The sequence below is a fragment of the Oreochromis aureus genome, linkage group 15 (assembly GCF_013358895.1).
Source record: "Oreochromis aureus strain Israel breed Guangdong linkage group 15, ZZ_aureus, whole genome shotgun sequence".
In the NCBI taxonomy this organism is placed as follows: domain Eukaryota; kingdom Metazoa; phylum Chordata; class Actinopteri; order Cichliformes; family Cichlidae; genus Oreochromis; species Oreochromis aureus.
The window spans coordinates 41,299,544-41,311,505 of record NC_052956.1 but is presented as its reverse complement, the minus strand read 5'-3'; positions in this window follow the sequence as shown (position 1 = coordinate 41,311,505).

Below are 11,962 nucleotides of genomic sequence, written 5' to 3'. Positions count from 1 at the left end.
TGAAGAAACTGCAGTGTGAATGCTTGAATCTGAATGTATGCACTGAAATGAATTAATTGCTGAATTTTAAGTGAAAAATAAAATGTTGAATGAGCTGGAAAATACAGAGTTTTAACCTGAAAACAAAAGTGCAGAACTTTTGAAAGCTGATGTTCACACAAAAGAAGTTGGAAAATAGCTGAAAAGTTTTTAAATTAAAATTTGGGAAACCTAAGAAATGAGAACAGAAAATTTAGAGTCAGAAAACATCTGAATGAATATTAAAAGTTCATATTCTTTGAATCACTGAATGACTAAAGTGTAATCCCTCCACTTGGATCCACACACTTTTAAAGGTTTACATCTCTGAGCTTTGAAAGACATGCTGTTGGAAAGAGAACAACGATGGCTTCGTTTTGAGGGTAAAATGATGGCTGTAGAGCAAACACTGTGGACACAGCAGCAGTTGAAAGAAAGTGTTTAAGATGAATATTGGCAGAGTGAGAGAGAGAGCTCGTTAGGCAGGCAGGCAGGTGTGAGCCTGGTTGCTATAGTGACTGCACCCACTGGCTCCATACACACGCGCACAGACATGCACCTCACTTTTGCTGCTTAAAATGAACAGAAAAGTCAGGTCGAAACAAATTGCTCCCAAATGAAAAGTACAGGTCCTATTGACAAAATTCTTTCACCGTGAGCGACAGCAATGTCCAGTCTACCTAATTCTCAGTTTTCATGCTTGTGGAGTTTATTATATGGACGTGGTGACAGTGTAAAGACAGCCTGTACTTCTGGTTTTCAAACGAACCTTCTGAGCCATTTTAACATTAGAGTCTATGGAGGAGTTGGAGGGAGGAGGCTGTGCTTTGGTGACATTTATGAAAGAACCATAACACCTAGTACAATAGTAAACACATTGGATGAAAGAGGACAGCGATGGCTACGTTTTGAGGGTAAAATCATACCTGTAGACCAAACACCGTGGACACAGCAGCAGTTTTAAAAAAGATTTTCAGATTAATTTTTTTGCTCCTCTCACTCTAGCAGTTCAGCTGTCTCACTCTAGCCCCAACATTCCGTCCCATACACACCCATTATAAACTCTGAAACGGCTGAAAAAACATCATGAAACTTAAACTGGAACTGAAGAAAAAGTATAACAGATATTGAAAAGATAAATACAAGTTGAATAGTTGAATGTCTTGTCTTCGTTTTAAAGTTTGAATGGTGGCTCTATGTCAACGTATGTTGAAGTAGATACAGTTTGAAAATGAGTAAGTTGAATGAGGATTTGAAGGGTCTCCCCATTGAAATACATGGGAAATTTTTGTTGAAAAAGTTGAATAAAATTAAAATATAAATGTTAAAAATGAGAAAATAGAAGCACACCATTCCAAAAGAAGAGGAATCTAACGGTGTTTGAATGGTTTTTCTAAGTTGAACGGTTTTGAAGGAGATAGTCGGCGAAAAACGTACGGAATAGGAAATAATAATAATAATAAAGATTAGAAGAACAATACTGTGAATGCTTTTACAAGCATTCACACTAACTAGAAAAATTTGCATTTCCTGCGAAAATGCTGTGTGGATGCCTTAACGCTGAAGCTGTCTGCTGAAAATGACTGAAAAAGATGAAAAGCTGCAAAAATGTATGGCAGTAAAGAAACTGAAAAATTCTGCTAAATACACGTGAAAAAAGAGAAACTTTTGCTGAAAAGAGGTGGAAAGGCAATGATTCTGCTTAAAAGGTGTAAAGAAGTTCAAATTTGTACTGAAAAGAGGAGAGGTGAAAAGGTTTCTTCTGAAATGAGCAGAAGATATTGAGATTTGTACTGATAAGAGGTGAATTCTTGTTGAAAATTCTGCTTAAAATAGGTGAATCAGCAGAATTTCTACTGAAAACAGGTAAAGAAGTAGAAAGTTGCACTGAAAACAGGTGAAACAGCAGAATTTCTGCTACAAAACAGATTTCTGCTGAAAACACCTAAAAAAGCCAGGATTTGTGTTGAAAAGGGGTGATGAAACTCAGAATTCTGCTGAAACGGGGTGAAGAAGAGGTGTTGTGGTCTTGAGAAGAGTTAAATAAGTTGAACTGATATGTTTGGGTACAAATACTATGATTTGGCAATAATACTGCGTTTTAGCACAACTACTGAGATTTGATTAAAATATTATGACTTTGTACAAATACAATGTTTTGGCACAAATACTATGATTTAGTTCGAATGCTATGATTTGAAACAAATACTATGATTTATTAGAAATACTATGATTTACCAGAAATACTATAATTTACCAGAAATACTATGTTTCTGCAAAACACTCTGATTTTGAAAATTACTATGCCTTAGTAGTAATACTATAACATAACAGATATACTGTGATTATGCAGACATTCTGTTTTACACAAATACTATAATATGGCAGAAATACTATATTTTAGTACAAATACTATGATTTGCTTTAAATACTATGATTTGGCACATATACTATATTCAGCAGATATACTATAACATAACAGAAAGTCTACGACTTAGTAGTAATACTATAACATAACAGATATAGTATGATTTTGCAGACAGTCTATGTTTTTGCACAAATACCACAATATGGCAGAAATACTATGATTCGGCACAAGTACTATGATTTAGTACAAATACTATGATTGGGCAGAAATACTATGTTTCAGTACAAATACTACGAATTGGCAGAAATACTGTGACTTAGTAACAATACTATAACATAACAGATATACTGTGATTATGCAGACATTCTGTTTTACACAAATACTATAATATGGCAGAAATACTATGTTTTAGTACAAATACTATGATTTGCTTTAAATACTACGATTTGGCACATATACTATATTCAGCACATATACTTTAACATATGATTTAGAAGAAATACTATGACTCCATACAAATACGATGCTTTGGCACAAATACTATGATTTGCTATAAATACTATGATTTGGCACATATACTATGATTTGCTATAAATACTATGATTTGGCACATATACTATATTCAGCAGATATACTATAACATAACAGAAAGTCTACGACTTAGAAGTAATACTATAACATAACAGATATACTGTGATTATGCAGACATTCTGTTTTTACACAAATACTATAATATGGCAGAAATACTATGATTGGGCAGAAATACTATGTTTCAGTACAAATACTATGATTTGGCAGGAATAGTATGATTTAGCAGAAATACTATGATTGGGTACAAATACTACGAAATACTACAAATACCTGAAAACAGGTGAAGAAGCACAAATTTTTGCTGAAAAGTGGTGAAAAGAAATTTTGCCATGAGCAGGATTTGAACCTAGCCTTCCTGGTCTCAAGGGAGCTACTCATCTCACTGAGCCACTCATCTCACTGAGCCAAACTCATTCTCTCAAAGAAGAGGTGGATAGACTGACAATTCTGCTGAAATCAGCAGAAGCTGCTGAGAATTGTGCTGATAAGAGGCGAAAAGGATGAAAATTTTGCAGAAAAGAGGTGAATCAGCAGAATTTCTGCAGAAAAGAGGCAAAGAAGCAGAACGTTGCGCTGAAAAGAGGTGAATCAGCAGAGTTTCTGCTGAAAAGAGTTTTTTTTCTGAAAACAGCCCAAAAAAGCTGGAATTTGTGCTGAAAAGGGGTGAAAAAAATGAAAATTTTGCTGAAAAGGGGTAAAGAAGCTAAAGTATACCAAATCAAAGTATTTGTGCCAAAACATAGTGTTTCTGCCATATTGTGGTATTTATGCCCACAAAAGTTACTACATTACAACATGAATACGGATTAAAGATGAAAGAAACTGGCAACAAATTCCTCCACTACAAACCAGTCTGATACCACTTCTTTGCAGTGTTCACGTTTACTAAGGCACTACCCAAAAGGCGCCACAAGAGGGCACTCCAACACAAGAGATGACCTATGTACACTGATGCACTTAGTAACAGTCAGCCTCCTACTTAGCCACTACATAATACAGCGATATTACAGTGTACAAATTCACATAAATTTGCAGGGGGAACAAACAAAGCAGGAACAAGCCTAAAACAATAAAATAACTGGGCTGCCATAGCTATTGCTAACTAGCACATACGCTAAAGGTAACTAAAACCAATACACACAAGTAGCAGGGTAAACATCTTAAGCATGGAACATTAACTCACGTTTATGTGACACACACCATCCCACCAAATACAGGATGGGCTATTTGCTCCCCTTCCCAGCAGCTCTCTCCTCAATCGTTAGCCCAGGAACGAAGGAAGACCATCTAGCTCAGAAGTCCCATGAATTCCCTCACTGCTCAGAGGCTGCTGGGTAATGTAGCTCACAATAACACAGGTTTTTCTACAAGCACAAATACTATAACATAGCAGAAGTACTGTGATTTTGTTGAAATACTATGCTTTAGGGCATATACTATGATTTGGCTCAAATACTATAATTGAGTTCAAGTACTTTAAGATAACAGAAATACTATGATTTAGCAGAAATACAGTGTTTTGCAGAAACACTGTAATTTCACTCAAATACTTTGAAATAGCCGTAATACTATGATTTGGCAGAACATAACAGAAATTCTACGACTTAGTAGTAATACTATAACATAACAGAAATATTAACTGGGCACAAATACTATAATTTTGCACAAGTACCATGTTTTGGCAAAATCCCATAATTTGGCACAAATACTACGATTTGGCAGACACTATAATTTAGCAGAGATAATATGATTTGGCAGAAATACTAAACTTTGGCACAAATACTATAATTGAGTACTTTAAGATGAGAGAAATACTTTGATTTTGCAGAAATACTATGTTTCAGTACAAATACTATGACAAAGCAGAAATACTATGACTTAGAAGTAATACTATAACAAAAGGGATTCCTCAAAATACTATGAAATTGCAGTAATTCTATGATTTGGCAGAAATACTGTACTTTGTACAAATACAATGCTTTGGTACAAATACTATATTTTGGTTTGAATACTACGATTTGGCACGAGTAGTATGATTTAGTACAAATACTACGAATTGGCAGAAATACTGTGACTTAGTAGTAATACTATAACATAACAGATATACTGTGATGTTGAAGACATAGTATGTTTTTGCACATATGCTACGATTTCGCTCAAATACTGTGAAATTGCAGTAATACTATGGTTTTGAAGGAATACTATGATTTGGTAGAAATACTATGCCTTAGTAGTAATACTATAACATAACAGATATACTATGATTTTGCAGACAGTCTATGTTTTTGCACAACTAGCACAATGTGGCAGAAATACTATGATTTGGCACAAGTACTATGATTTAGTAGAAATACTCTTATTGGCACAAATACTATGTTTCAGTACAAATACTATGATTTGGCAATAATACTGCGTTTTAGCACAACTACTGAGATTTGATTGAAATACTATGATTTAGAAGAAATACTATGACTTCATACAAATACAATGTTTTGGTTCAAATAATATGATTTGCAAAAATACTATGATTTGGTACAAGTACCATGATTTAGTACAAATACTACAATTTCGCTCAAATACTATCAAATTGCAGTGATACTATGATTTTGAAGGAATACTATGATTTGGTAGAAATACTATGCCTTAGTAGTAATACTATAACATAGCAGATATAATGTGATTTTGCAGACATAGTATGTTTTGCACAAATACTACGATTTTGCTCAAATACTATGGAATTGCAATAATACTATGATTTGGAATACTATGATTTGGTAGGAATACTATGCCTTAGTAGTAATACTATAACATAACAGATATACTATGATTTTGCAGAAATTCTATGTTTTTGCACAAATACTACAATAACTACTACTACAAATACTACAAGAAATACTATGTTTGGGCAGTAATACTATTATTTGCTATAAATACTATTATTTGGCACATATACTATAATCAGCAGATATACTATAACATAACAGAAATTCTACGACTTAGTAGTAACACTCTAATATAACAGAAATTTTAACTGGGCACAAATAACATGATTTGGCACAAATACCATGATTTGGCAAAAGATACCATGATTTGCCACAAATACGATCATATTGCAGAAATACTATGATTGGGTACAAATACTATGATTTGGCACAAGTACTATGAATAAGTACAAATACTATGATTTGGCAGAAATACTATGATTTAGCAGAAATACTACGTTTTAACATAAATAATATCTTTTCACAGAAATTTCTGCTAAAGGTACTATTTCTGCTTTTAGCAGAAATACTGTAATTTGGCATAAATACTATGATTTGAGATAAATACTATGATTTGGCAGATATACTATATTCAGCACATAAACTATAACATAACAGACATTCCTCCACTTAGTAGTAATCTCATAACATAAAATAAATATTATGGTTCTGCCCCAAAACCATGATTTGGCACAAATACCATGATTTTCAAAAATACTATGATTTAGCAGAAATACTATGATTGAGCAGAAGTACTAAGATGTAGTAGAAGTACTTTGATTTAGCACAAATACTATTATGGAGGAGTAATATGTAACATGGGAGAAATATTGATACAGACACACAAACATACACATACACAGAGCCTAAAGGGAGCAGTGGCTGTTTAGAGTCTGGGCTTGGTATATCTAGGTCAGCTAAATTAGCTGCACCTGCTGTAATCAGCACTTACACACACAGACACAGAGAGAGGTATGAGTTTTCTGCAGTGTATTTCTCACATTCAGGATTCCCCTCGAACAAATGGCCATAATTTCCTAACCGTAGGGGCTAGAACGCTCATTCTGACACCGTTTTGTTCAGAAGAGAGATGGGAATCTGCAGGTCTTCATAAATCAGAGATAAAATATAAATTATTAAAGATATATGACTTGTAATACACTGTAACTGAGCAGAGGCAAAGCAAAACTGCCTTGACTTGCCCTCAAACAATGTTTTGTAACTCTAAATCTATATGGAGCATCAAAATCATTCTTTCACCGTAAGAAACAGCAGGCTTTGGTGAACAGTCATGGGAATTTTCAGGTCTCTGTTGAAATCCATCAAAAAGATATGATGAGAAAAAAGTGGTTCATTTCAGAGTTTGAAATCTGAACAGATCTGAGCGAATGACGAATTTCCTACCCTCAAACAAGTGTAACTCATCTCAGAACGGTAATAGGTGAGAAAAACTTCTTGAATTGTGAGCATCAGGAGTGTCTGAAGATATATTTGCACAAGCCTCATGTCTCAACTTTGTTTCGTTAAGGAGATATGACGATTTGAAAATGCCTCTCATTAGAGAATTCCAGCGCTGATTTTGAAGAAACTCTCCATTGAGTTTCTATGGAGAGTTTTCAGACTTTATGTTACTCTAAGGAGATTTGCAAAACATCTATAAGTCCCACAAGAATGATAGTGACATTTTCTGAAAGCCAGCAAAAAATACCTACGTTTTGATGTATAATTTGTGGGGGTTGAGTGGAAATTGAGCGAGTAGCATGAAGTTGTTCAGACAAGTGGTGAAAATTCAGAAAGTTTCACTGTCCACTCTGAGTTAATTGCATAGCAACCATAACAACGCATGTATTTTCTGAAAAATCACAATTTTGCAACTGAAAACTTAAAGAGATATAAGATTTAAACGGTAGAAGGTCTGAAAAAGCTGAATCAGACAGGAATAGCCCAATAGTCTGAGAACATTTTAAAGTTTGAATGGAGTTTCTGGGTGAAAGTATGACAAAGTAGTTAAGTTTCAAAAACAAGCAAGTTTTAGCAGAATTTCTGAAGATTTCCATTCATTTCAATGGGACAAATTAAAGGAAAAAAGTGTAATATTTTAAAAAGTATAACAGTAATAAACACCAAAAGTCATAGCCTACGTCAGCAGAAAGAGCAGAACAGTATAGAGTTTGAGCGGTGAAAATCGGCTGAAAACTGAAGCAGTAGTTAAGCGGCAAAAAAAGCGTCGGAAGCAACCAGAATAAAGTATAATAAAGAATAAAGAGAAACAGGAACTCAATAGTGTGGAAGCCCTTTTTTAGGCATCCACACAATAAAGAAAACAGGAACTCAATAGTGTGGAAGCCCTTTTAGGGCATCCACACAACTAGAAAAATTTGCATTTCCTCTTGAAAATGCTGTGTGGATGCCTTAACGCTGAAGCTGTCTGCTGAAAAGCTGAAAAAGATGAAAAGTTGCAAAAAGTTGTATGGTGGTGAAAAAAAAAGTTTTGCGCTGAGCAGGATTCGAACCTGGCCCTCCTGGACTCAAGGCAGCTACTCATCTCACTGAGCTAAACTCATTCTCTCAAAAAGAGGAGGAGAGACTGACATTCTGCTAAAATGAGCAGAAGCTGCTCATTTTTGTGCTGAGAAGAGGCAAAAAGGCTGAAAAGTTTGCAGAAAAGAGATAAATCAGCAGAATATCTGCAGAAAAGAGGTAGAACAAAAGAACAAAAGAGAAAACTGAAAACAGGTTTTGCCATGACCAGGATTTGAACCTGGCCGTTCTGGTCTCAAGGCAGCTGCTCATCTCACTGAACCAAACTCATTCTCGCAAAAACAAGAGATGGAGAAAGGGGCAATTTTGCTAAATGAGCAGAAGCTGCTGAGAATTGTGCTGAGAAGAAGTGAAAAGGCTGAAAATTTTGCAGAAAAGAGGTGAATCAGCAGAATTTCTGCAGAAAAGAGGTAAAGAAGCAATAACTTGCGCTGAAAAGAGATGAATCAGCAGAATTTATGCTCAAAAGAGTTTTTTTCTGAAAACAGCTGAGATTTGTGCTGATAAGAGGTGAAAGGGCTGAAAACTTTGCAGAAGAGGTGAATCAGCAGAATTTCTGCTAAAAAGAGGTAAAGAAGCAGAGAGTTGCGCTGAAAAGAGATGAATCAGCAGAATTTCTGCTCAAAAGAGTTTTTTTCTGAAAACAGCTGAGATTTGTGCTGATAAGAGGTGAAAATTCTGAAATTTCTGCTGAAAAGAGTTCAATCAGCAGAATTTTGAAAAGAGTTCTGCAGAACTCTTTTCAGCAGAAATTCTGCTGATTAGAGGTTTTTTTGCTGAAAACAGCTGAAAAAGCTGGGATTTGTGCTGAAAAGTGGTGAAAAAACTGAGAATTTTGCTGAAAAGGGGTGAAAAAGCTGAAATTGAGTTAAAAAAGTTTAACTGTTAACTGAAAGAAATGTTGCCATAAGCGGGATTTGAACCCGGGCCTCCCAGTCTGAGAACGGCTGCTCATCTCACTGAGCTAAAACACGGCTCAACCGGCAAGGAAAACTAGTGACCCCACTGATAATGTGCAAAAATGGGCAAAAAATATTGCAAAAAAAAATTCAATATCTCAAAAAGTATAGAAGTTATGAGCACCAAAAGTCATAGCACACATTAGCAGAAAGAGCAGAATTTTTTAAAGTTTGAACTGAGAAAATCGGCTGAAAACTGAGGCAGTAGTTAAGCGGCAAAAAGTGTACGGAAACCCCAAGAATAATAAAGAACTAGAAAAATTTGCATTTCCTGCGAAAATGCTGTGTGGATGCCTTATTGCTGAAGCTGTCTGCTCAAAAACTGAAAAAGATGAAAAGTTGCAAAAAGTTGTATGGTGGTGAAAAAAACAAAAACTGTCCTGAGCAGGATTCGAACCTGGCCCTCCTGGTCTCAAGGGAGCCACTCATCTCACTGAGCTAAACTCACTCTGACCAAGAAGAGGTGGAGAGACGGCCAACTCTGCTGAGATGAGCAGAAGCTGCTGAGAATTGTGCTGATAAGAGGAGAAAAGGCAGAAAATTTTGCAGAAAAGAGGTGAATCAGCAGAATTTCTGCTGAAAAGAGGCAAAGAAGCAGAAAGTTGCGCTGAAAAGAGATGAATCAGCAGAATTTCTGCTCAAAACAGTTTTTCCTGAAAACAGCTGAGACTTGTGCTAATAAGAGGTGAAAAGGCTGAAAATTTTGCAGAAGAGGTGAATAAGCAGAATTTGGGCTGAAAAGAGGTGAAAATTCTGCTGAAAAGAGTTCAATCAGCAGAATTTCTGCTGAAAAGATGTTTTTGCTGAAAATAGCTGAAAAAGCTGGGATTTGTGCTGAAAATTGGTGAAAAAACTGAAAATTTTGCTGAAAAGGGGTGAAAAAGCTGAAATTGAGTTAAAAAAGTTTAACTGTTAACTGAAAGAAATGTTGCCATAAGCGGGATTTGAACCCCGGCCTCCCAGTCTGAGAACAGATGCTCATCTCACTGAGCTAAAACACAGGTCAGCCCGGCAAGGAAAATCAGTGAGGCCACTGATAATATGGCAGAAATGGGCAAAAAATATTGCAAAAAAAATTCAATATCTCAAAAATTATAGAAGTTATGAGCACCAAAAGTCATAGCACACATTAGCAGAAAGAGCAGAATTTTTTAAAGTTTGAACTGAGAAAATCGGCTGAAAACTGAGGCAGTAGTTAAGCGGCAAAAAACGTACAGAAACCCCAAGAATAATAAAGAATAAAGAGAAACAGGAAAACAATAGTGTGGAAGCCCTTTTAGGGCATCCACACAATAAAGAGAAACAGGAAAACAATTGTGTGGAAGCCCTTTAGGGCATCCACACAATAAAGAATAAAGAGAAACAGAAACTCAATAGTGTGGAAGCCCTTTTAGGGCATCCACACAACTAGAAAGCGAAAATTTCTGAAGAACTTTTAAGTGTGCCTATGCCGCTGCTAATCAGTGTAGTTTGCCATTCATACGGCTGCTTAGGGCAAAACTCAGAAGAGCAGCCATTCTCCACCATGAACTATGGTAAAAACAAACACCGCTCACACTTCACAGATGACAGCTTACAGTTTTGTGTAAAGATGAAGTTACTTCTTACAGATTTGCAGATGCTGTGCACACAGGTTCATGAGCAGACGTCCCATTGAACCACGGCAGACCCGACAATGTTTGCACGAACACGCTTTGAAGCATTACGTTATGGACCACTTTTCACACATGGTTGGTTTACCCACACAGCCGGCTGTAGCTTTTCAACTTACAGCCCGACACACACCCTAAAAACAGCCGAGAGAGCACAGACTACGCCCGAGAGTCGTGATTGCAGATGCCGCTCAGGTGGGTCCACTTCCCTTGCAGCGGCACTGCAGACCACGCCCCGCCACACACATCAAACACGTAAAATAAATATTTATGCACTTTTGCATTCACTTTTTGTTTTTTGTTATTTTTACACAGTGTTCTGAATGATGAACAATGGTCTACAGCCAATCTTGTGTATTATTATACAAACTTTCGTTGTAAGATTCAGATAACTATTTAATAAAAGCTAAATATTTTATATGAGAGTAAGAAAGAAAAGTATATCTTTGTGCCCCCCTTTCCCTGTTAATGCCCTACCTGGCCCCCTGGCAAAAGCTTTGCTAGATCCGCCCCTCCACAGTTACCAGCTGTCAGCTGCACAGAAAAGGATCTTGGTGTTATTTGTCTCTCAGAAACAGTTCATAACTTCCCTTCAACTCCTTCATGTCACCTAAAAGGTAAACCTGTTTCACCATCACCAGTTCAGCTCTGATGATTCAGTAAGGACATCTCCTGGTTTCGACCAGCAGCTTTTACAGCTGTGGCTCCAGCAAACATCAGCTGATACTAGAAATTAAAATCAAATGAATTCTAACAACAGCTGATCAAGCTAAACGTGCTGCTGTTGTTTAGCGCGACATCAAATACGAAACGCGTAATATTTTCTCTGAATGCGGGACGATTCCGTTTGCACGGGACGGTTGGCAAATCTACTAACTAACCTTATGAATGCAATAAAGTTCACCATCAGTAACACAGCACCCACCCAGCTGTATAGAAAGTCTGTCATGGTAGCTAGCGCGCAGTACGAGTTACTGTAACTAATTGTAAACAGTCAGCACAACGAAAATAACTATATACTTGGTTTATATCTCACCCAGATATATTGCAGCCATAACGTCTTACCTGAAA